General features: G+C 40.8%; 1 long non-coding RNA gene across 1 annotated transcript; it reads left to right on the forward strand.

The window, feature by feature from the left end:
• Positions 1-23,250: 23,250 nt before the first annotated feature.
• Positions 23,251-27,596, forward strand: LOC127537442 (uncharacterized). Its single transcript, XR_007947067.1, has 2 exons — positions 23,251-24,281; positions 24,721-27,596. It is a non-coding gene; the product is annotated as an uncharacterized LOC127537442 (long non-coding RNA).
• The last annotated feature ends 43 nt before the right edge of the window (positions 27,597-27,639 follow it).

The raw sequence follows: 27,639 nt of genomic DNA on the forward strand, positions 1-27,639 counted from the left end.
TAGCAGCCCCAATTAATGACGAATATCCGAATATTCGAATCTCAAAATAAATATTCGCATGCCACTGTCACGACCGATCATGTTATTTCTGTTCCTAGTATGTTATTTCTGTTGTTAGTATTACCCTATGGTACATTGCTCATTAGTGCATATTTGCCTGCTCTGGGACTACAGGTGAAAATTAGCATTTGTGCATCTCTCCCTTCAGGGTTAATATTTATTTGTGCAATGTCCCATGGATCAAATAAATAAAAGAAAGAAAGTGCTGTGCAATCTAACATTTTATTACATTTAAACAAGTTATTAGTCTCCAGAGCAATCATTAAATCAACAAAAACAAACAGAACAAGAAACAACGCAGAAATAGGACCTTATACTTGTTGGACTGAATTGTTGCTCAACCGTTAAGTAATGCATTTTAAGATGGTATTTGAATGAGGCCTTGCTGTTAGATTGTTGTATGTGGAGGGGGCAGCTATTCCAAAGTGTGATGGCACAATAGATTAATCTGAACTTTATTCTTAGCTCAGTTGTGGAAAAAGTAAGATTTGAGGTTATTGAGGTTTCTTCAAGTTTAGCAGAGGGTTTTCAATTCTGACAGCAGTTTAATTTCTTACCCAAGCAGAATGCCATTGTACTTAAGCTGCATATTCTAGATAACAGACTAACGCACAGAAAAACACTCCCTACTGACCAATGGGTTCTCCTCCAGTAGAGCTCTGAGGGAACAGAGCTCCAGTCTGCCCTGCTTTCATTTCTTTTTTCCTGTTGAAAAGGAAAAAATTCAAAGCCATTTGTTCTATTGGCCTAACAACAATATATGCCTAAAGACAGACTGATAAAGGTAGTAAATCCTTTTACTTGTTTACCTTGCAGGTTTGAACTTCAAATCCAATTCATTGTTCTGTTTCCTTCTGTGGAGTGATATAGTCCTAAAACAGAAACTGAACAGAAAACACTGAAGCCTTATAGCCTGATTGTTGACCTTATAAGATTTGTAATATAACAGCCATAAGAAAGAGACGTAATGTGAGATTACTGAATTCATCCTCCACATCATAGAAATAGCTTGATATTTATTACTAGATTGTTTATTCCTTAAATGTTCTGTCTTTTTGTTAATAGTATTAGGGAACAACGTCTGTTGCTATACAATCTTGTGATGCATAGTAATAATTAAACTGAATCTTCAATCTTGAATAACATACCTTCATCTCGTCAACTTGTACACAAAGTGACAGTGATATTGAACAGCATTTAATTATGCTTTCACTCAGTCTAGGTTTGCAGTAGCTTTTCCTTAAACTCCTTATATTGGTTTAGGATTATATTTTTCTTTTTCTTTGTGAGAACTATATAAAGTTGTACACATTTACACGTAACCTTCTGTGCGATATGAGTGAGTCTACTTCACCCTTTGAATTGTTTTTTTTTCCGGCCTTTTTCGGCTTTTTATTGATAGGTGCAGTGGAGACGGACAGGAAAGGAGGGAGAAGACATGCAGTAAAGGGCCACAAGCGGGAATCGAACCTAGTCCGCTGCGTCAGGGACCAGCCCCTGTACGTGGGTCGGGCACTTGTTAAGCTATATGGGCAACCTGAATTATGTTTTAATGTTCATATTTTTACTCACTCTCAGATTGATTAAAACCACCAGGGTCACACTTGAACTAGTAAAACTCTGGTACACACCAGAAGAATACACCTAAGCAACATGTTCATTTAACAGAATATACAGTTTTAATTATAGGCAGATTTGCTTGTGCTCTGCTTGTGTCACACATTTGGCAGTTTTTTCAGCAGCTTTCCTTTCTGCTTTAGCTGTGTAACTTTCAGTCTGTATTATGAATTTTGTTGTGGAATTCGACAAAGTCAAAAGAGGATGAGGAGGCAGACACAGAGAGACACACTGGAGACTCAGATTACTTAAGTTGTGAGGTTTAGTGATATCAGGAAAAATGACACAAACAGAGCAGCAGTACATGCAAGCAATACCAACATCAATTCTGAAGATTCTCTCTGATCTTCATGTACAGTGGGTACGGAAAGTATTCAGACCCCTTGAAATTTTTCACTCTCTGTCATTGCATCCATTTGCCAAAATCAAAAAAGTTCATTTTATTTCTCATTAATGTACACTCAGCACCCCATCTTGACAGAAAAAAACAAAAATGTAGATTTTTTTGCAAATTTATTAAAAAAGAAAAACTGAAATATCACATGGTCATAAGTATTCAGACCCTGTGCTCAGTATTGAGTAGAAGCATCCTTTTCAGCTAGTACAGCCATGAGCCTTCTTGGGAATGACGCAACAAGTTTTTCACACCTGGATTTGGGGATCCTCTGCCATTCTTCCTTGCAGATCCTCTCCAGTTCTGTCAGGTTGGATGGTGAACGTTGGTGGACAGCCATTTTGAGGTCTCTCCAGAGATGCTCAATTGGGTTTAGGTCAGGGCTCTGGCTGGGCCCGTCAAGAACGGTCACAGAGTTGTTCTGAAGCCACTCCTTTGTCATTTTAGCTGTGTGTTTAGGGTCATTGTCCTGTTAAAAGGTGAACCTTCGGCCCAGTCTGAGGTCCTGAGCACTCTGGAAGAGGTTTTCCTCCAGGATATCTCTGTACTTAGCCTCATTCATGCTTCCTTCAATTGCAACCAGTCGTCCTGTCCCTGCAGCTGAAAAACACCCCCACAACATGATGCTCCCACCACCATGTTTCGCTGTAGGGACTGTATTGGGCAGGTGATGAGCAATGCCTGGTTTTCTCCACACATACCGCTTAGAATTAACACCAAAAAGGTTAATCCTGGTCTCATCAGACCAGAGAATCTTATTTCTCATAGTCTGGGAGTCCTTCATGTGTTTTTTGACAAACTCTATGTGTGCTTTCATGTGTCTTGCACTGAGGAGAGGCTTCCGTCGGGCCACTCTGCCATAAAGCCCCGACTGGTGGAGGGCTGCAGTGATAGTTGACTTTGTGGAACTTTCTCCTATCTCCCGACTGCATCTCTGGAGCTCAGCCACAGTGATCTTTGAGTTCTTCTTTACCTCTCTCACCAAGGCTCTTCTCCCACCATTTCTCAGTTTGGCTGGACGGCCAGGTCTCGGAAGAGTTGTGGTCGTCCCAAACTTCTTCCATTTGAGGATTATGGAGGCCACTGTCCTCTTACGAACCTTGAGTGCTGCAGAAATTCTTTTGTAACCTTGGCCAGATCTGTGCCTTGCCACAGTTCTGTCTCTGAGCTCCTTGGGCAGTTCCTTCGACCTCATGATTCTCATTTGCTCTGACATGCACTGTGAGCTGTAAGGTCTTCAGGTGTGTGCTTTTTCTAATCAAGTCCAATCAGTTTAATTAAACACGGCTGGACTCCAATAAAGAAGCAGAACCATCTCGAGGAGGATCAGAAGAAATGGACAGCGAGTGAGTTAAATATGAATGTCGCTGCAAAGGGTCTGGATACTTATGACCATGTGATATTTCAGTTTTTCTTTTTTAATAAATTTGCAAAAATTTCTACATTTCTGTTTTTTCTGTCAAGATGGGGTGCTGAGTGCACATTAATGAGAAATAAAATGAACTTTTTTGATTTTGGCAAATGGCTGCAATGACACAGAGAGTGAAAAATTTCAAGGGGTCTGAATACTTTCCGTACCCACTGTATATATTGTGGTTGGGAGAGGGATCAGATTTAGTTTACAGACTAATATGGAGACAACTCGTTTACTTAGTCACGTCAGAATAGGCAATATCTAACCTTGATGAGAGCAGAGAGTCCTGGAATATCTTCCTTCTACAGCCTCTGCCTGTTGGAAGATAGTTTGGGATGATGTCAACTAACAGCTGCAAGGAAGTACCTTAGAAAGGGGAAAGAGTAATTTTTCCTTCACAAGTTTAAAATCGTCACATTTCTCTAAGATTCTAGTTTGCTGTTCGTTTCTAAGTTATGCCACTGGTGTCAGTAGACCTGTCTGTGTTTGTGACTGGTTGTCTGCTGCCAATTTTGTCTCTTTCTTGTGAATGCACTTGCATCTAGGTTCAGAAACTCTGGGTTGGCTGTCATGGTTGCACCCTGTTACATGACTAGTCTTCCATGAAAAGGTGTGATGAGTTACAATCTGGTTTGTATTGGGATGTACATAAAGTATAAATGTGAAGTGACAAGTAAAGCACTGCAGTTTGGGGTATGATCATTGTATTCAGTGAGCAGTTGAAGTATGTAATGTAATCCAACACAAGCTAAGTAATCTATGAGATAAAGAGAAATATGCTACCATCAATGTAAAGAGAGGGTAACATGCAGTATTTAAACTAGTGAACTGACTGTACTTCAATGGTGAAGGAAGCCTTCTAAAACATGTTTCAACGCAATTGAATTAATAAACGTGCCAAAGACCTCCAGGGGCTACAAAGCCAAAGTTGGTATTTAAACTGAAAAATCACAGTCAAAAATATCAATGACGACATCACATTTATTGCTCCAGAACCTTAATGATATGGTATTTGATGATATTAAGTCTTGTCAATTGTTTATCTTTTTTCCACTTTCTCTTACATAACACAAGTTTCGGTACAGAAACATACAGTAAACCTGCATTTAAATGTGGGCTCTGGTGGTAGGGTGAGGGCCATGTTGTCTGTGCTTAGTGGTACAAAATGTTTCATTATCAGTGTTTGTGTGCCGGTCAGACCAATCAGGCTTGCGATTCGAATAGGTGTTTGTATTCAAAAATATTGTTTCATTTTGATTGTTGCCACATTGTAAACAAATATGCAGTAAATTCATGTCATTATGGGACAAAGAGTAATGATGTTGTGCAACTGGATGTACACATCATTTTTGAAATAGATATTTTTAACAGCTATTGCAAAATAATATAAAATAAATCTATTCCAGTTTGATAACATGTTCTGCACTTGAAGGCAGATGTCTGATTCCAACACAGCAGTTGACCTAGTGGGCTGGAAGGAGTATTGATTTCACTAACAAGGTGAGTGTCCTCCCATATGAAAATCAAGGTATGTAATTGAACAAAGGAGAGAAACAGTGGAAATCTCTGCTTTGCTGCTAACTAGAATTGATTGGTTGTCATCAGATGCATTTCTGTCCAGTGGAAGTTTACAGAAGTAGATTTTTGCCCTCTAGTTTTATGTGTATGCTGATAAGTTGACTTGTTTAATTAAAGTGACTGTGAGAGGGCACAATCCAGGGCAGCAACTGAAATAAAACCTTAAAAACTGCTTAATCGAACATCTATAATAATGTACATATACAGTATCTAGTAATAGAAAGAGTTGTGGGACCAGGAGATAAGTACTCACATGTCACAAGCTGTTTATGTTTGCAAACTGTTGTAATAAAATGAAATGAAGACAAACTTCAGTCTGGTCTGGTTCTGTATTTGATTGTGTGTTTAAAGTTTATAAAGAAGTCACAACAATATAGGTTGTATGTCTTGGTGGTGGAGATGTGTTGCTTAGTGCATTAGTATTATTAAAAAAAAATCCAGAATAGAAGTGTCTATTGCAGAAAAATTATGCCCATTTTAGTGTTGTTGGAATTGATATGTATTATCCTGTCCTTCTGTTTAATAAACTGTAGCGGACACGCTTTTTTCTTTGGAATTCCAGTGGAGAGGACAAATCAGATAAGGAACATTTTCTTTTAGGATGGGGGTCTAAAACCCACATCAAACTGTCAACTCGGACACTGGATAGGTCCAGAATTCTCTTCTCTCCCAACAGAAAAGCACCATTAATGCCATCAAAGTGAATTACAGCAGGACATCTGTGATTCTTGCCTCACAACCCCCAGTTTCTGTCTGAGAACCGGGTTACATGTATTTTGTGACACTAAGACCTCCTGTGGAGAGTTGGAGGTTCTTCCTGCAACACTTTAACACTTTGGGATAACCATTCGAAAGACAATGACTCTTACTTCTGCTGTGAATGTTTTCTTTAATCAACCTTTATCCAGACCTAACCTTCCTTCCCCCAGGAATGCCATGTTGCCTTCCTTTGGCAGGATCTGATAAGAACTGGTCGTAAAATTTTTATGACCCACATGGAAAGCCTGAGTTGAGAGTGTCACAGTTTTACTGTCATGGCCCCTCCCTCCTCTGTGCTGCGCTCTTGGCCAGCTGTCAGTTCTGGCTGATTGGGAGCGGCTGCGGAGAAGCACAGCCGCTCCGAATCGGCAATCAGCAGCACATAAAGCCTGGCTCTCCCAACCACTCGGCCAGTGTTGTTTTTGGCAGCCAATTTAGATTTAGTTTTAGTCTTTTGGACGAAATCCTTATTCTATTTAGTCACAATTTAGTCACTTCTATAAGTGATAGTTTTAGTCCAGTTTTACTTGACGAAAACTCAAAAGGTTTTAGTCTAGTTTTAGTCTAGACATATTAGCCTTTTAACAATTACGTATTATTAACCTCACTGACAAAATGACAGTGGATTCAATGTTCATTACTACAAAAATCCCAACAAAGATATTCCTTCTTCAGGACTTGCGGGTTTATTTTTTCTCAGTTTAGAGTAGTATGTTAAGGTTAAGGTTTTGTAGAATAAATATCCTCGTCTCTATTATTGTTCTATGTCGTTAGAAATAAAAAAAAATACCTTTAATTCTGTGTTCTATAAAATCAGTGCATTTAATTTACAATGCATTGATTCCATAGAATACAATTTTGATTAACTTACAATGCCCCAGTAAAATAAATAAATCCTGAATAACGGGGGAACAACTAGTTGAAGCATATCGACGTTCTGAAGGCTGAAATGTGAAATCTCTGGTTAGAATGTGGTCAGATGGTTTATATGATGTTATTGTTTTACTTAAAATCTGTTTAAAAGTAGAACAACTCAGGTCCAACTGGTTTATCGCAGTAAGCTTTGAAAACGGTATTAGAACTTCTCTTGCCGTTTCTGTCTGACCGTCGGACTGAGGCCACAGACTGTCACCAGTTAGTCTGATCGTCACACTCTGCCGCAGTGAAGCGATATTTCCACTCCGTTAGGTGGAAGTCCTCATTAAACCGAGAATTTTACTGGTAGACGGAACAGCCGTGAGTCCCAACAGAGCAATAATGACAACGTTAAAGATGACAAGAAGAACATTTCGGAACAGTTTATTGACGTCTGTGTGTTTTGAACAGGCATCGGTACAGTCACCTATGCTATGCATTGCCGTTGTAACAGCCTCGCTCACTGAATATCACCAGTTGATCGAAACCATCCATTAACATTTTCGTCCAGTCTCGTCTCTTGAACGAAAACTAGCACACGTCTCGTCATGTTTTGGTCATCAGAGAGCCGCGTTTGTTTCGTCATCGTTTCGTTTTCGTCATGAAAAAAAGGGGCGTCAACGAAATAATTTCATCATCGTCATCGTTAACGAAAACAACACTGCACTTGGCCCTGGGTCATTGCCTGAGATACATCTGTCTGGTTTACTCTGTTCGGTTACTTCTGCTGCCGCTCCATCGAGCCACTCTGTTCCTGTTTCCCCCCCAGCTCTGGATTCCCCTGCCTGCTCGGTTCCCGGTGCCTTCCCTACCCCTCTGTCCCTGCCACGACTCCGCCACCGATCCCCGTCAGTTCTGCCCCTGCCTCGGCATTACAGCCCTTTATACCCGCTGCATCCAAGCAGTCACCTGCCCGGTTCCCCTCTCTGTCCTGCCCGGCCTAGCTCCAGAACTCTGTCCCCGCCTCAGCTCCCAATCCCTGGACTCTCAGTTTGTGAGTTATATCAGTTCTTGTGTTTAGTTAGTCTTATCGTGTCCGGTTTTGGTTCATGCCCTTGTTTTGTTTTTTTCTGTTTACCTTTGTGCCTCCTGTATGGAGTTGATTTTTGTTGAATTTACTAATTAAATCATTAAGTATCCATCTGCCTCTGAGTGCCTGCTTTTGGGTTTGAAACATCGCATTCTAACATTTACCTTGAACATAAATGAACTAAAATTTTTGCTTCTGACATGTATTTTGTGTTCTCAGGTTTACCAAAGTAACAGTGAGCATTTCCTCTGTCACATACTCAAAATTCATATCTGTAGATGATATGCAGACAAAATGATGATTTGATTGAAATAATCAAACTTCTTGCATGAACCCACAGTGCCCCCTACCGATGGATATGATGATGTCGGAATGAATGTCATTATTAACCTCTCAATTTATTTCCCATTAAGAATGTAAAAGGTGAAACTTGTGCTATTCATTACCATACACATGAAGTGTAACACATATCTTCACTATGACATACATTTTTAGAATCTAGAACACATTTCACATAGACTTTGAATAAATTAGATAACTCACGTATTTGTTAGCCTGTGTAATCATGATTGTGCTCACTTTTGGTTGATGGGATTATGGTGAAGAATAAACAGATCGCGTTTGCGCGTTTAATACCATGCGTTATAGTTCGTTTTGATAAACATCATTTCCCCTTTCTCTTGAAGACAAAGGGGAGTAATCAGATTACTTAAAATCACGCCAATGTAACACATCTCTGCCCAGGCCCTCCTGACCTGATAAAAAGGCACAACACCCTTGTCCGTCCTCTCTTTTCCCCTTTTGATTTGCTCCGAGAACGTTGCTGGACATTTTTCCTCTCTATACGCGTCTTTTCTTTATCTTCTGAAGTTCCTTTGTTCCAGAGTTTGGTCTCTGTTGACTAGTTCGTTCTTGACATTTTTGTGATCGCAGATAGAAATTTTTGCTCACTTTCAATGCAAGCCCGAACTTAACGTTTTTCTTTTATCTATTTTTCTGACAAGAACTAATTGGAACCAGTTTTCCTTTTTCAAAATTTTTCGGCTCTCCAGTCAATATCCGTTCATTACTCGGCTAACACTGGCTAAACTAGAACGAGAGCCACCATTTTAATCAAGTGACTTTTTCATCAACCCTGGAAGAAGAGCTTGACACTGACTCTGCTCATCGCTCGTGGTATCCAACAACTCAGAGGTCTGCTGGTCCAGATCCACGGTACTAAAGGAGCTCCCAAGGCAGGACTTGAACCATTGCCATAGTGACGACGCAGCGCCTAGGAAACAAAGACGTCCCGTCGCGTCGTGAAGGCATCACCAAGCTGTGACTACGTCCCAGCCACACAGAGACTCACTGACAGCTGCTGAAAGTAAGATTTGCTGAGATTCTCTGTTCCTGATCTGGGTTTATGTCACTAACCACTTGATCCAGCCGCTTCGTTCCTCATTTGCGTATCGATTGTAGTCTAAATTACTATTTCATTGATTCAGGTCGTCCACTATCTGGCTTTCTGTCAGCACAATCCTCTTCTTTTAATATGCTGATTTGAATTTGATTCACACATACACACACAATCTCACATGCACATGTACACACACACATTCATGCACACACACTCTTTATATTTTTTCACTGTACATAGCTCACCTGTATTGTTTTGGTACAATAGTTAATGTTTTCATTTAGACCAACTCATGGTATTGTGTGTTTCTGTGTGTGAGAACTGAAGTCAATTTCAACCGAGAACTTTATCAGACTGATTAACTGTATTTCTACAGGAATCTCCTTGAGATTCTGCCTAAATTAATAATTTCCCCGGATAACCGGGGTGGTGCCCCTTTATTATAACGAGTGCAATATACAGGGATGGGAATTTTCCGCAGATCCGCAGATCTCCGCGTATTTCATTTCAAGTTTGAACACTTTATTGTCGCTAATACTCCCGCGAGATGGTAACGACGTTAACGATAGCTTGTTAACGACGTTAACAAGCTGTCGTTCGATTGTAAACGGCCCAGCGATTGGAAGTTGCTGTGCCGCCGCGCCGCACCCCCCCCCCCCCCCCCCCCCCAAACAACTTTCCGCTGGAATCAGAACTTGCTGATCCCATCCCTGAATATAATCACTTCAGTGGTTACACTACAGAACACAAAAGCAATATTTAAACACTGATTTTGCTTCATTCTATGCAGTTGAGTTCACTGTAAAGTGATGCATAATATTTTTCATGCTCATACAATACGTTTAGTATGTAGTCTTGTTTTGTCTGACTGTATTTATACTAAAAGTATACCCTGTAACAAGGGGGCATAAAATGAAAATACTCAAGTGAAGTTTTTCATTTGCACTGAAATTACTGTGTTTGCGAAATGCACTGAGTTAGATCACAGAGGTAAATGTTATTGTGAGGAGTGTTGCTCACACAGGTTTCAAAACAGGGAGTCTTTCATAACACATAAGCTCATGAAGAATTATTCAAATATTACTAGGATTCTTGATTGTTATTTCAGTTACCCGTTACATATTCAGTACAGTCTGCTGCCACCAGCCAGAGAAAGTACAGCACGATCCTGTTTACTACAAGCTTCAGGGCTTTGGGTTGGATTGTAACTGCCTTAATGGATGTCGTCATCTGGGGCAACAACTGCAATAACTGGTTTGTCAGAGCTGAAAGGGGAGTGGCTGTAGTAGTGGAGGCATGGCGAGGTCTCAGCTGTGACTGAATATTGAGTGTTAGGTGTAACAACTAGGAGCAAAACCCCAGGAGTCGACAGTTTGTTAAGGAACGCTAATTTGTTGAACCCAAGCAGAGAACACACAGAGAAGGCTGAGACAGGATTTAGCAGATTTAATGGAGAATTCAGGGGGAGAAAAGGGAGGGGAAATTTGGTCCTGGGGAATCAGCTGGCTTCTGGGCTTGAAGGCGAGAGCAGCGGAGCCAGGGGACGACGGCAGGCGGTCGCTGCGGAAGGGCGAGAGTGTGGCGGCTGGAAGCAGACGGCTGCTCGTCGGAGGCGAGCGGAGCGGCGGCCTGGAGACTCAGCTGAGGCGAGCGGGGTGGGAGCTCAGTTGCCGGAGAGAAGCCAACAGACAGTAGAGCTGGGAGGCAGGGAGTCCGGTCGGGCAGACAAAGGACGGAACCAGATATCCAAGGGAACACACCGAATAATCCAACAGAGGCAGAAGACGATCGACAGAACCAGGAGTCCAAGGTAAACACACAGAATAATCCAACAGAGGCACGAGACGATCCGAGCAGCTGGGTCAAACTGCATGGAAGGGAGGACAGGCAGGAATTAGTCACACGAAATTTAAGTTACAAAATACGTACGTGGCGAGAGGGAAACTAACTGCATGAGCAGAGATTACGATCTGGCAGGGTGTGGAAGCAGGAACCGGTATTTTATTGCAGGTGTGTAGATTGATTGATGACGCTCAGCTGCTTGTGATCTGGAGGGACACTGATTACTGAGTGGAGCCAGCCGTGGGCTGTCTCCACCCAGCCACAACTGGAGGGGGGGGGGTGAAGGAGAGAGCGAGAGAGAGAGAGGGAAAGAAACACAACACCACACAACAGCAGAGGAGCCCTTACATTGTCGACTCCACGGCTAGCCATCTTTCACTGTCAGAAGAGGAGGCAAGAGTTTAATACAGACAATTGGATGAGTCAGATTCAGCATTCAAATTAGTGTGTCACTCTACATAATCAAGCTACAATTAATTTTGGCTGAAGGCAGCTGAGATGTAGAAATTGTTACTGATGAGTAGCACAGAGTTCAATACTTTAAAAATAAAACACGGATGAAGAATACTCGATCTCTGTTTAATCTTTTCAGACAAAACAGTGGCCTACATCCAGAGACTACAGCTAGAAGTGAGCATTTCGTTATCTATACTACAGTAAACGTATTATGCATTGTCTCAGTTCAATAAACATCAAATACATGAATGAAATTATTTCACTTAGTTGTTTATTTTTGAAGGAACAGAACACAATTAAATGTAACTGCATCAGAGTTGGCTAGCAGACAAATACATTTGTTTTCCCTGGCCAACTGGACATAAGACAACTACTCTACTCCATCACTGTGAGATAAAAAAGTAGAGTCAGTGAAATGATTGAATAAAAGACAATCATTGATGGTGAAACTTTTGTGCTGGACAAGATTTAAACATTGTAAAGCTTCCCAAATCACTAATATTTGTGAGGATGAAAATCACTTCCCCACTGGTTAAATCGAGAAAGCAAATTCACCAAAGGCTTTCTGAATGACAGTACCCAGTCATCTCTAGTAGATGCTCTAGCCCTGCCCAGAGCCCTACAGATAGTAAGAGTTGCGACACTCATGCTCTCGCAGCGGGGCGGTCACGTGGTTCATGTAAGCCTGAATAGTTCCAAACAGGCAGCGCTGTCATTTCCTTCTATGGGACTGAGAGCGGCGATTTCACGGTAAAAAAGGAATAAAATCACACCTCCAAGTACTTGTTTGATTATTAATTCATTGGAGTATGTATGTAAATGTCAGTTTTACATTTTGAGCCGTAAGGTGACATATTAAAGACACTTTTGGGGTTTTGGAGGGAATGTTTCACATTCGTGTTAGCATGGAAAATCGACTTTTACACAGAAATGTAAGATGATTGAAGATGTTAATTTTTGCCCAGCTGGATTATTGTATTTCCAGACAATGTCTATATTTCTCTGATTCACTTACCCATAGTCTGGGAGTTATTGAAAAGCAGAGTAACAACAGTCCATTCAGCAGATAGTGTCCAGCCACTTCTGATGAGGCAGGAGTTGACTCACTATAACCATTTTAAGACATACACAAAATATATATTCAAGAATAACAACTCATTATGCTTTGATGAATGAAATAGTATGTTTTATTGACAATGTGAGAAACAATGAGGGTCTTCGTGTCTTCAGTGAGGGCTCTCGAGATACTGGTGGATAGATAGATACGATAGATATAAATAAAAATATTTGTTAAATACTTACAAGTATAAGTTTATGCATTATAAAGGGTCTCATATAAAGGACGTAGTCTTGACAATTAAAAAGAGGTAGCGATGTAGCTAGGTAGCTTTCAAAGAAGAGCTAACAAGCACATGGCAATGCCTGAAAGTCGGTCATCTGCTAATATTCACAAATACAGATAAATGTATGCACCACAAAGGGCTTCTGATATAATATAAAGATGTTAAAATTAAAAAGAGGTAGCGACTCATCAACAATTAATCAGTCAATATATCCCTGGAGATAACTTCACAGCTAACAGCAGAGTCGAGCTAAAAAAAGTAGCAGAAATTCGGTCGTCTACCAAGATAAAAAATATATATAATTACGCTGCGCAAATACAAATAAAGCTCAGCATATGCATCATAAAGAGCCTCTGATAAAATATAGGCAGTTGACAATTCAAAAGAGGTAGGCATTTCATCAACTTACCTCCACATATACTCAACAACCTGCAGTGCAAATGAACGGTGGCTATCACTGTCGAAGCGGTGTTTGGAACTAAACAAGCCTCCACAACCCGGAAGTAGACCAGAAGAAAGCGCACAACGGCACCCTATGGGAGTGTCGCAACTCTTACTATCTCTAGGGCTCTGGCCCTGCCTACAGTGGTCAAAGTTGTTTTTTTATTTTTGTTTTTTATTTGTAAGTGTGTGTGTGTGTGTGTGTGTGTGTGTGTGTGTGTGTGTGTGTGTGTGTGTAAAAGTATTTGAGGCCCAAAATAATAAATATATAAAACAAAAATAATAATAGTTCAGATCTTCCCTCGGTCGGTCACATGCTTCAAGTAGCCGTCCCTCACTGCCCTCACGTGCCCAGACATGCCCTTTAGCGCAGCGCTAGGGCTGCTCGTCTAGAAACGGGAGACCCGAGTGAGGACTTCAGCAACTGATGATCCGGTGAGGAGGTTTTGCAGCGAAATTTGTTTGTGCACGGAGTATTCTAGATGACTGATGAAGTGAAGTGAGCATTCTGTGTGTGCGTCTGACTCTACACACACCTCTCATAAGTTATAGCCAGTAGTTAACCACACACAGCATGCTGAGTGGATAAAATATACCAAGCTTCTTTTTATTTCTGTTTGTTTCATTTGTCATGGGCAAAGTGCATGAGAGAGATGTATTATATTTACTGTCAGTGAGTTGCAGTGTGTTAAATGCGTTTCTAGAGCAGTGGTTCTCAACCTGGGTTCGATCGAACCCTAGGGGTTCGGTGAGTCAGTCTCAGGGGTTTGGCGGAGGTCAAGACACACACCCGACTCGTATGATTTGTGATGACACTCCCCGCATGGCCATCACTGGCTGCAGGTGATCACGCTACATTGAAACTGCCAATCTGTGCTGCAGGGAATTTGGTGCACTCAGTAGTCGACTTGTGACTGTCGTGATGGTACGTTGTGTGATTTCTTTCTTAATATTTTTATCCATACTAACTATGTCGAGCATAAAAAGAAAGTGGTCGGACGAATATGTACAATATGGATTCACATGTATAATGGAACGTGATGGGAGTCAGCATCCTATCTGCATGATTTGCAATGCCAAGTTAAGCAATTCTAGTCTAGCACCGGCAAAACTAAAGGAACACTTCCTTAAGCTGCATGAAGATGGGGAATACAAGAACACAACGCTTGCTGAATTCAATGTGAAGAGAGCCAGATTTGATGAAAAGGCTACTCTGCCTGCTCTCGGCTTTGTACCCATCAACAAACCGATCCTCACAGCATCATACGAAGTTGCAAAGCAGGGAAAACAACACACCATCGGTGAAACACTCATAAAACCAGCTGTGTTGAATATGGCGAATCTGATGCTGGGAAAAGCGGATGAAGATAAATTATCCCAAATTCCTCTTTCAAATGACACCGTCAGCCACAGAATAGAAGACATGAGCAAAGACATCTTGGCTCAAATAGTTGCAGATCTGATTTCAAGCCTGGCAAAATTCAGCCTCCAACTCCACGAGACCACAGGCGTTTCTAATCTAAGCCAGCTTGCTGTATTTGTGCGCTATGTGAAAGACGACATGATAAAGGAAGATTTTTTATTTTGTAAGCCTCTTACAACAACAACTAAGGCAGCCAATGTGAAGAAACTTGGGGATGACTTCAGAGACAACAATCTTTCGTGGGATATGGTTGCTGCAGTTTGTACAGACGGAACTCCAGTCATTGCTGGGAAGAAAGTCTGGTTTTGGTGCGCTAGTGAAATCCGATGCACCACACATCATTGTTACACATTGTATTCTGCACAGGCATGCATTGGCAACAAAAACCTTGCCTCCAGAAATGGCAGATGTATTAAAAATTGTAGTGGAATATGTGAACTATGTGCAAAATAGTGCTCTGAGGCACCACATCTTCAGTGAGCTGTGTAAAGAAATGGACTCTGAATTCGAGGTACTTCTGTACCATTCTAACGTTCGGTGGTTATCCCCGGGACAGGTGCTGAATCGTGTTTTTGCCATGAGTGTCGAATTAGCCCTGTTTTTGCAAGAGCACCAACATCGTCATGCAGATTTCTTCAAAAATTCTAAGTTCATTCTCATTTTAGCATACATGGCTGATATATTCGCAGCTCTCAATCAGCAAATGCAGGGTGGTGGAGTCAACTAGGGATGGGTCGATACCACTTTTTTTGGATTCGATACGATATCGATACTTTTTGGTCAAAAAGTTCGATATCGATACTTTTCTAATATTTCAGAGATATGTTGTAATATTTACTGATGTTCCCTGAACGCCTCACAGCGCAAACTACGGTACATGCTGCTCAGTGGCTGGGTGATCAGACAAGTATGAGAGCAAAATTTACTTAAATTTACTTATTTAAAAGAGTAAAATAAAGTGTCCTCATTTCAGATTAGTCCAAACAGCAGAGAGAAAATAAAGAGAAAACAGCACACGTAAGTGCGCTATGTCTTTTAAGAGGGGAGCGCATTTTTAAATTGTAAAGGCCGTGGTCAGTTGTTCTCGTATAGTGGTTAGAAGCTAAAAATCATGATTGTGATGAATGATTATTTATTTTTTTTAGAGCATTAGTCTTTGTAATTGTCTCTGGTTTAGTATCTTCCTGCCTGCAGTCTGATCTGTCAGGGCCGCTGCAGGTGATCTGCATGAATGAGATGAGTTGCAGGACGTGGCCGCGCTGGCGCGTTCCCCCCTCTACTGCCGCCCCTCCAGGAGCCTGTCTCCCCCTGTCCCGATATTATCGATATTTGGGATCGATCCGCCCATCTCTAGAGTCAACATCATCGAAGTGGAAGAAAACCTGAAGACTTTTCAAAAAATTTACCGTTATGGAAACGACGAATAGAGAATGATAACTTCGCAAACTTTCCCCTGCTGGACGACTGTGTAAATAAGACCGAAAATGTGTCTGGAATCAGAGACATTTCTGTACCCATGGAGCTGAAGCAAGCAATTGCCACGCACTTAGATGAGCTTGCAAAGTCTCTCGACGGCTACTTCCCTACAAGAGAGTCATATCCAGCATGGGTGAGACAGCCGTTCACGTTTGATATTGAGACAGCAGATGTCAATGATGAATGCCTCGATGAAATCACTGAAATTCAGCAGAGCCAGGTTCAACAGCAACTCTTCAGAACAACAACGCTCTCAACGTTTTGGTGTCGACAAATGGTAATGTATCCTGTTATTGCTAAGAAAGCCCTTTAAATTTTTGTACCGTTTGTTACAACATATCTTTGTGAACAGTCCTTTTCGAGGATGCTGGACATAAAAAAGAAGAAAAGGACAGACTTTGCTGTGAAAATTACATGAGAATGGCACTTGCCAAGGTGAAGCCATGCATTTCTGAACTGGTCTCTCAAAGGCAACAGCAGAAGTCACACTGATTTGCAGTAAACATTCATTATTATTGTAGCCTGATGGAAATTAGGTGATGGGTGTGTGTTGAAATGTTAAAAATAATAAATAGCATAAATACAATAAGTTCATTATTGGAATACCTAAGGTTAAAAATTAAAACCATTTCAGCATGGTAGCATTAAAAAAGGTCATGTCTTTGTGAAAAGGTATGTAATTTGTTGTGAGGTCATGCATTGTATTGGTTTTGTTCTTTGAACACAGTTGATGTTAATGCATGGTTCATGTTGTGCACCAGTAAAGCATATACCTATGTCTTGGATTTTGTCAAAAAACATATTTTATTTTTCAATAAAGAAGGGTTCGGTGAATGCACATATGAAACTGGTGGGGTTCAGTACCTCCAACAAGTTTAAGAACCACTGTTCTAGAGGCAATTAGGCATAGGTTATGTTATTTCACTCAAATGTACATGCATTTGTACAGTATATGAAAAAAAAACTACTTTGACAACATAATTTTTCCCTGTTTATTTTGCCAAGTGTTGAGGACAAAAGTTGACATTACTTCGAAAGTAATGGTAGGACATTAGTTTTTTTTTTTTTTCATATACTGTATACCAAAATCCTGTTAGAGGGTTAGGGTTATTCTTTCTAATATAAAGGCTATTGTTTAAGAGTTTATGATTTTATGAACTACTAATCGAGTGAGACATTCAACATTACTTGAATATTTAAGCTCGTAATGATATTAAGCTAAAGGAATGAACACAAGCCAGAAAAATAGTAAGAATTTCAATTTGGCCTAGGCGAAATCAAAATTCTAATTCTGCCTAGGTGGATTTAAAATCTGCCTAGATTCTAATTTGGCCTGTGACATATATATATCCATCCATTCTCTATACACTGCTTTATCCTCACTAGGGTCGCAGGAGGTGCTGGAGCCTATCCCAGCTGACTTGGGTGAAGGCAGGGGACACCCTGGACAGGTCGCCAGTCTGTCGCAGGGCTACATATACAGACAATCACACACACATTCACACCTATGGGCAATTTAGAGTAATCAATTAACCTCAGTATATTTTTGGACTGTGGGAGGAAGCCGGAGTACCCCGGAGAAAACCCACGCATGCACAGGGAGAACATGCAAACTCCACGCAGAAAGATCCCAGGCCCAAGCCGGGATTTAAACCGGGGATCTTCTTGCTGCAAGGCGAAAGTGCTAACTGTGCAGCCCCTTAATTTCAAATGTAATCTATTCATTTATTAATATGTATATATATATATATATATATATATATATAGGCTGTTATATACAGATAACAGCAAACTAGTCTAGAACAGGATAGTTTATTTACATTCACAATAAACAACAGAATTATTAATATTAATATCAGTTATCTCTCTAGGCTGTTATATAGTTGCAGCAAACCCCTCTCTCCTCAGAGCTGTTTCCCCACTTCTTCCTCAACCCATATTCTTTGGGAGACCTACATGGAGTAAAGAAAAAAGCAGACAGAAGTCAATAAGTATGTACACAACAACATATTTAAAAAGAAATCATGCTAATAAATTAAGTACAAAGAACTGAATTAGCCAATGTACTGGAGACCAAAGCTATTTAATTTGATAAGTATAACATTGTTGGGGACTGCACAGTGTCCTAGTGGTTAGCACTTTCGCCTTGCAGCAAGAAGATCCCCAGTTCAAATCCCGGGGTGGGCCTGGGATCTTTCTGCATGGAGTTTGCATGTTCTCCCTGTGCATGTGTGGGTTTTCTCCGGGTACTCCGGCTTCCTCCCACAGTCCAAAAATATGTTGAGGTTAATTGATTATTCTACATTGCCCGTAGATGTGAATGTGAGAGTGATTGTCTATATATGTAACCAAGGGCGTAACTTTGGGTCTTCCATTGGGGGGGTTAAACTCTTTGCCTGTTTATTGGTATTTATTGAATCGTTTACTTTTGTAAAAGGAGTCGTGCTAATTTGGCATGTCTGTATTAGAAATACATTGGTGATTTACTTGAAGTTGTTGCAGCTGTGTACTTAAGTATTTATGCAACAATGACTAATTAATTCCTATTGTGTTGAAGTACTAGCTAGCAAGACCGTAGCAGCTTCCACTGAATTGATTTTGGGTTTATGTCAACTATCTATGAAAAGAAAAATCAAGAACTTTAAAGATTAATCAATTGCATCACTGTATTGACACAACTAAAGTACAAACAGAACATGTCTTATGCACAATTCATGGCTACACTCAATACATCACACAATACAGGGTGGCACACTGGAGTGCAGCTTGCACCTCTATTCTGGTGTGGAGCATGTATAGAGAAAGCTGACACAGTACAAGGGCTAAAGTATGTTACCTGGTCATTTGTGCCTCCTGTGCTGCCTTTCCCTGTGCTCTCTCTCCCTCTCTTTGGTCACCTGATGATCCTCCATCACCTGGACTTCCTCTGTCACCTCCTCCTCCTCTCTCTTGCTCAACTGTTGCACCGCCTCTGTCATCTCCTCTCTCTCTCCTCATCTGTGACTGTGCTTCTCCTACTCTGGTCACCTGCCTCTCTTTCATGGCCTGTTCGGCATCACCTGAGCTCATTTTTCGAGTTAAATCCTCAAATGGAGCAAGGACAGACAAAGTTTTCTCAAAAAGTGACCACTGGTGAGCGGTGACGATGAGGTTGTCAGGAAGGTCGTACTCTGACCCAAATATTCCAAGGGCTCTCTTCTGCTCAATGAGAGACTGAAGCATGCAATAAGTGCTGTTCCAGCCGGTCGGGACATCCTGTTGGATTCCTTTAACAGGCTAGTTGAGTTGCACTTGTATGTCCTCCAGTTGGGAGTAGGCTAAAGCGGAGTGTTTAAAATGTCCGACAATTTTTCGTCCCACTGCATCAGTTACACTTCTGAGCCAGCAGCTCCTCGTTTACAGCCAGCTGCAGTGTGTGTGCGACACACGGGAGGCTCGGCAGCTCCGCATCACGCATGGCTTTCACCATGTTCTTCACAATCTCATAGCACAACATGGACTGCACTTTTATTAATGCCCCACGTCTGAAGCATAACATCAAACTCATCTACTATGGCTTGGCTCGTGTGCGAAACTCTGAATTGTTTTGCATGCAGTATGGCCTTCTGCAGCTTAAAATCATTGTCGATCCACTATCCAGTCAGGCTGATGAGAGACACTAGGGTGACGCTGCTGCTCCAAATGTCCATGGTGAAGCTTAAAGTTTTAACATCATGCAACAGGTTGTGGATGTGTTTTCACGAAGTCATGCAGCTTCGGTAGCACCGTGTCTGTGATATGGGTACGGCTAGGAATCTCATACCTCGGCTGCAGTATGCAGAGAAGACGCCGGAATCCCAAATTTTTGACCACGGACAGTGGCTGCTCATCCAGGGCAATATACTCGGCAAGGGCATCTGTGATTTTGACCGCACGTGGGTTGTCTCTGGACATTTTCTCCCGCTTAGCCAGCGTCTGCTACAAAGTTGGTTGTCTCTCGTCGGTGTCACGAATGAACTCCTTATATTCTGCGTCGTGCTTGGATTTCAAATGTTTAATTAAGTTGCTTGTGTTGTAAGTGGTAGATTTTGTTCCTCCTCTGGACACTTTTGCTGGACATAATTTGCATTCTGCTTTGTTTTTGTCGCTCTCATTCACCTGAAAATACTAGCGGTGATTGATAAGTTCTGAGCCTGACCAAGAAAAGACACTTTGTTAATGAAAACCTTTTGTTCTCTGAGAGAGCAACATGTCAGAAGAGTTTGAGTTCAATTTTGAACTCAATGCGTGTATTCATGCATGTGTGATACCCAAGTAGAGTGAGGTAGGTCATTCAAGCAAAATGGACCGAATTGGTGACCGTGCTGTGATCCATCAATTGACCATCAATGGGCAATATTATGCTTCCCTGGTACACCAACTGAGGGAGAAAATTAAAGAAAAGCGCCGTGGAATGCTCAGACGTGGTGTCCTGTTCCACCAGGACAATGCTCCGGTTCACAAGTCAGTTGTCGCCATGGCTGCCATTCACGAATGTGGCTTTGAACTCATGCAGCATCTACCTTATTCAACGGATTTGGCTCCGTCTGACTTTCATCTTTCCCAAACATGAAACGGCACCTTGCTGGGACCCACTACGCCACAAACGATGACGTCATAGCTGCGGTAAATGACTTCCTACAGGAGCAGGATAAGACCTTCTATGAGAACGGGATCAAGGCACTACAGAGACGCTGGAAGAAATGTGTGGACTTGCAAGGGGATTATGTTGAGAAATAAAGCATTGTTCAAATTTACTTTTACTTTATTCTTGGTCAGGCTCGAAACTTATCAATCACCCCTCGTAGTTCCACACTGCTGATATGACTCATCTCTGCCCGCCTTGCAGCCAAGTGTGTCGGTGCCGGAAGTGTATCATTGTCGTGGTATCATTGGCCATTTTATGAGTACGATTACTCATGCCTGGTATCAGATCGATACCCGATATCGGTGCATCCCTAATAACTACCATTGGTAGTATTATAATAAAACACCTGAAAATAAGTGTGGCAGCACTGTGAGTGCTTGAAAACACAAAAAGGCAACAGCCTGGGGTCTAACATAGTTCAGGTCAAAATTTCACAGCAATACTACAAGAAATGAGTGTTTCACACATGTATTTGTACTGCTATGGCCAGGGGTTGTCAATTTTGGACACCCTCTGTACACCCTGGGCACAATGGTATATGTTCGTTTTTCAGCCCGTTTTCACATTATTTTCACTCCAAAAACTCATAAAGAATTAAAAACAAATCACTTCAGATAAGCTTCAGTGTGGATCAGTATCACAGACAGAGAGGGACAAAGAGAGGCTGCAGCTGCAGCAGAGGTGTGAAAAGTCACACAACCCTGCTCGCAGAGGCTCTATTTATATCCTGCTATTCAGCAGGCTCATTGGCTACAAGCCCTGTCAGTCAGAAGTTTCCTCCAACGTGATTTGCTCTGAATTTACTGATGAAATGAGGTCAGTCCAGATCTGTCTGTCTCAGCAACGGTTGGCTGTTTAGGCCTGGGAGGCAGGCTAGAGTCACTTGATTGGTTGAAATGCGGTGTAAACCAAAAGGATAGAGTTCAGCCGCCATTTTGACTGCAAAACAGCAGCGATATCTGTATGCTTCATAAAAATATGGACAGAAATACAGCGAATATGAAACGCGCAGCTCCACCATGCGCTGTGTGCACGGAGCCGAGCTATTTGTGGATTATTTACTTATTTCAAGACATGTTTTGGACAAAATATTATACTTGCTAGTTTTGTCTGGATGCCTAAGCTTCGATTCTGGCCGGTTTTTGTGGATTATTTTCATTTTTGACCAGTAAAGAGCGTCCAAAGGTGAGTTGTGCACGTTTACATGATTTGTTGTTTGTTGGACAAATGTGTTTATGTTACCCGCTGTGGTAATCACATCTGAAAGTGGTTTATACTGGCAGATTCATGAGAATCTAAGCTTTCCATGGGTGTATAGTGTTCGCGTTTGCAGCTTCAGACATTTAGTAAAATGCTTATGCAGATCTCAAAGTGTCTGAAGCGCAACGGGAATACTAGTACACATGCTGATACTTCTACAACTCTAATTTTGTAGTAGCTTCTACAACAGCTACTTATACTACTACTGCTGCTGCTTGTACTTTTCGTATTACTACTACTGCTGCTTGTACAGCTATACTACAGCTGCTATTAACCATCTGGTATTTGGTTGTCTAGCTGTTAGCTCGTGTTAGTGTTTTGCGAGTGGCTAACTAGTTAGCTCTCATAGACTCTCAACAAGATTTAATAATGAAAAACGAGCCAAAAATTATTCTTACCTGTGAAAAGTTATTCCAAGTTTCCTTGTCTTGATCATCCAACGTAGTGTGCAACTGTATGCAGCACAATGAGTCGGAATTCTTCTTATTTTAGTTTCCGTGCCATTGACATCAATGGAAAATACTGAAACTTTTCCCCCACTAGCTCAGTAGGCACGCCGCTCTGAGGGGTGTGTCGTATCTACTCTTTATATCTATGCTTTCCTCTCTCTCTCTCTCTTTTTTTTTTTTGCATCTTTCCAACAGTATTTTTTTAATCAATTTTATTTGCAATTTTACACAAAAATACAACAAAGAGGAAAATGCCAAGCATATTCTACTTTACATCACACAAGAGGGGGAGATAAAGTGAACAATTAAATGACACTCAAAGAAACAAAACAATTAGGAGGAGCCAGGTTTAAGTTTGAATTTTTTAAGGTTGTTAATGGATCTTTCAGCTTTTTTGTTTTTAGTTAAATTTATAGTAGAAATGTATAAGTTAATGTCTACAATAAATTCATTAAAGTTTGTTTTTTTATTAGCCCATTTCATTTTGTGGATGTGATACTTTCCTAATAAGAAGAATACAATAGATAAGAAGTGATATAAATCATAGATGGAGTATCAACATCATTCACATATATATAGAATAGATAAAAGTTATATATCAGAGAAAATTATTATATAAATCACATATAGACTATCAATATAATTCATACATATATATTAAAAAAGATATGTCAGAAAATGATAATATATATATATATATATTGTTTTGTATAGAAATATGTGTTCATTAGTCAGTATTTTGTTTATATATGTATATATAGCGTAATAATATATTGTCTCTTCAAATTATTAAAATAATTGACTTTACTGCTATTATCTGCTTCTCTAACATATATAAGTGTGTGTGAGTGTTTACAGTGTTTGCAAAATACCTGCCTACAGTCGAGCTTAATTTCAGAATATTCTATTACCTATTATTATTATTATCTATTATTCCCGCTATGTTCAGCACCCCATTGATTTACACCTGCATTTTGTGCTTCATGGCGCTAGGTGTGCTGTTTGCATGTTTGACATTGTTTTACACAGACACCACCGAAGAAGAAAGGTGCCGAAGTGAGACGGGTATGTCTGCAGGCTGCAAGAGAGAGGCGTGTTGCAAAGTAGGCGTTTCGCAAAGCTTCGCGTCACTTCCAGGCGTAAACTAACCGTGACGTCACCCGTTGGTTTCAACGCCGAGAAAATGAAGCCCGGATTTTGCTACTTCCTGGTCGCCGTTTTGGATTTTTTGGAGCCAGTGACGTAAAAAGCGTCATCAAACAGACTGGACCGGAGAGCAACTAGGGGCAGGATTGGCTGAGGACCCGCCCACGTTTTACCGCAGAGGCTTCTGTTGCTGTCCATCAAGTATAGCCACACCCCCTGGCTCCGCCAACTTTAACGATTTATTTAAAATTCAGTATTGATTTATTTTAAGATCGGCCACCTGATCTCTCATTTTGACCGTGAAAACTAACGGGAAAAAAATCCTGAGCTGTAGAAAATCAGTCTATCAAATTTTATTTTCTCCAAAAATGAATTGAGCTCTATGGAGAAAAAGCTTCTTGGAGCCAATCCTAGCGGACGGCGTGATATTGCAAGTTTTTGACACTTCTGGGTTGCCTTCAATTCTGGAGCCAGATGCTACGTCCACTATATATACAGTCTATGGTCACTTCGCGACACGCCTACTTTGCGACACGCCTCTCACCGGCAGTCACGGAGAAACACGCGAGATGTGAGATTTGAATCTTCAACCATGGCGGGTCGTGTCCACACTGTAAGTTTTAGCATATTTCATGTAATAAATGTAAACGACTTGCTGCATGTTGTTGTTTCATAGCTATGGTGATAGGCGATATTATAGTATGTAATATTATTTCATTGAAGAAACAGAAGTACACCAGCCTGTTGCTGTGTAAACGTCACAAAAAGAATGACTGAACGTTGCAATGTGTGTTGTAATAGGGTGACCAAACGTCCTCTTTTGTCTGGATATGTGTACTATGTGTACCGAGGGTGTTTTATAAATTCGTGTAAATTCTCTACTGTGCTCAGTCCGTATGTTTCGGTGTTTGATATATGTTTTTTACATTATTTCATATTACGTATTTATGTATTTGTCAAGTAAGACTTGAAAAGAGAGCTATTATTTTGTTTTAAGTTGATATGCTAATACAGAAGAGGCATTATGTAACCGTATTTTCTTTAAATAACAGTGATCTCGCAAAGCAGCTGGTTCCAGGTCCCTGGATTGAAAAAACAGGCAAAGACATAGAGGTAACAGTCTTCAAGATTGCATTACTTCATCAGAAGATACAACTGCATTTATGGGAATCAAGTGTCCTCTGTTGCTGTGTCCCCAAAAGAGGGTGGCCTGCAGTGAATATTGTAACTATTTTGCTCAAAACGTTTTTAGTATTAATATACACCCCCATATAAACTGACTTGGCCCATCAAAGCAATATCATGATACCATGCTTTTTAAAATAAATTGTACTAGATACATTTTGATATTTGTTCTACTATCGTGGCGCAGGGGCTTCCGAGACAGACACATGCAAATGACTGTGGCATTTTTATGATAATGGTAAGCTTTCAAACATGGAACTTTCAAATTAGCTGAACATAGTTTCAGTACCTTAACCTGTTTAATGTTTCTGACACAGTACGCCTGGTACCTCATTCTTGGTGCTCTATTTGACTTCACTGTTGTAAGTTGAACCGATAATTTGATCGTTACAGTTCCTGTAAGTTTGACAAACTAGTTTGGATATTTAAAGTAACAGCAACATACATGTACATGAAGTTAATCATTGTGGATTTGTGGAATGTGCTCTTCCTATAAGGACGACATGCCAGTTCTGAGGAGATGGTGGTGTTCCGTTACTATGAAAAACCTAATCCTGGAAGGGTATGATTGATTGAACCTTTGTTAGATCAAAGAGATCTAACAAAGGAGATTAGATTTCTTTGTTAGATAAAAATATTGTTATATTGTATCCCTAGCTGGCCCTTTAAAGCTGCAGTCCGGAGTTTGAATCGCAGCGTCTCCCAGAACACTGTTGGTCCCACCCTCCCTCCCTCTGATTTCGCCCCTTTATTTGTGCACGCGCGCAGTACATGAGAGGAGTGCCCGGAGTGCTGCAGCATCTCGCCTGTTTTGCTGTTTTCCCCTCTTCTACATTTAGTACATTTAGTAAATAATAAAGGAATTACGTTAGAATGCTGTATTGAGTTTAACTTGTCCTAATACCAAAATAACATGAATCTGCTAGGACGAACTAGTAAAGTTTCAATATGTGATTACACTCGTGTATCCCTCTCAATGACGTTGTTTATCAAACTTAGTGCATTTACGCGTGTATATATGTTACATTGTTTATTTATTTCTATCTAGAGTTCAGAATTGCATGACTCCTCTGACGAAGAGTATGTCCCAGATGCCCCAACATCTTCCTCCAGAGGTCGGGCATCTAAACGAAGCCGTCAGGCGGGCTATGGAGGGCCGTGGTCGGGGAGCGAGGCGAGCACCCCGACCACGGCATCTAAACGAAGCCGTCAGGCGGGCTATGGAGGGCCGTGGTCGGGGAGCGAGGCGAGCACCCCGAGCCAAAAAACGTCCTGCAGTCTCTTGGCCTGACAAGCCGTGGGATTGGTAACTTTTCTGGAAGTTGCTGAGCCCTGATGCTCTCTCCTCCACAAGCAAAACAAATGTGCGCGCGGTTGCGTAGTGCGTAGCTCGCCCACCTCTGCATGGGCTTGCTTGCTGTGCACGTAACCGTTGATTGACAGCATGACAAAGCTGAAACTCGAACTTGATTGGTTGGCAGCAACCGGCGCTTTTTGAAATAACATGGGGGTCTATGAGAGGAAGGCGGAGCTCAGGAATAAATTTTCATATCGCGTTATTCTAACTTTATATTATAGTATCGAACTAGACTAACACATTTAAGCTTTGTTAAAAAATGATACATAGATTGAAAACAAACGGAAACTCCGGACAGCAGCTTTAAGTATTATGACTATTTTTCTTAGTTTATTTTTTGTTTCTTCAGGCATGGGAGAAGGTTTGCCCATTTCACTAAGGAGGGAAAGGACATGATTTCTGGCCGTCTTTCACCTGTTTTCCGACTGAAGCGGAAAAGAACAGATGATGAAGACACAGATATAAGAATATGTGACAACAACAGAATGAGTGATATAATATGGCGACTTTACATGTATGTGTAATTAAGACCTTCTTCAAAGGACAGTGTTGTTACCAATAACAATAACAGGCAGCCTTGGTTTAAGGCCCACTGAATGGTCTCACTAGGAAGCACACCATAGTATTTGTCATGTTTGTCCTTTGTTTCATTTTATTAGTAAGTTTGAACCACCGGTCATGAGCCTGACACACAATAATAAACAGTTACACTAATATTATAAATCGTACATCGGCATTGCCGATCAGAGACCAAGGGCTATCTGGAAATAATATCAGAACTAACTGAGATCTAGACTATAATTTAAAAAAAATCCCCACAGTTGAACAGAGACAGAGATGCATATTATAATAGATGATATTTGAAGCCATATTAAGTGGGTTTTTTTTTCAAATTTCACTTATTGTCACCATGAACTTGTGAAACTCTTGCTGCTTGCATCAGCAGCATCCTTTACAAACTGACAAAAAATGGACATTTGGAAGACCACCAACTAGTATAGTTTTGATATGTTTATCTTGGAATGTTCCATCTATTTAGAATCATGACTGGGAAGACAATGAGGGGCTGATGGTTGGTGAAAAAGTTTGCTTGTTTATTTGTCTTTTGGTTGATAGATTTCATTTTTAAATTAGAATGTTGACAGGAGCATGTGCCAGTGGATGCAATGAGCTCTTAATCAACTTTGTTTCTCAGCAGAGCAACACATATTAAAAAGGTGATGAATGTAATTAACTTCAATTGTCACAGTTTTAAAGCTCTGGCTGACTATCATTCTTCATCAGTAAATGAATGTAGTTACCTGACTATGAAATTCAAAAGCAGTCTTGTGTATGTTGTTGACTGTTCTCATCATCCAACCAAATAAAGTCTGACACAAAATGTTACACTTGTGATATAAATTATTTATTTACATTTACAGAAAAATGA

This window comes from Acanthochromis polyacanthus, chromosome 15, assembly GCF_021347895.1.
Source record: "Acanthochromis polyacanthus isolate Apoly-LR-REF ecotype Palm Island chromosome 15, KAUST_Apoly_ChrSc, whole genome shotgun sequence".
In the NCBI taxonomy this organism is placed as follows: Eukaryota; Metazoa; Chordata; class Actinopteri; family Pomacentridae; genus Acanthochromis; species Acanthochromis polyacanthus.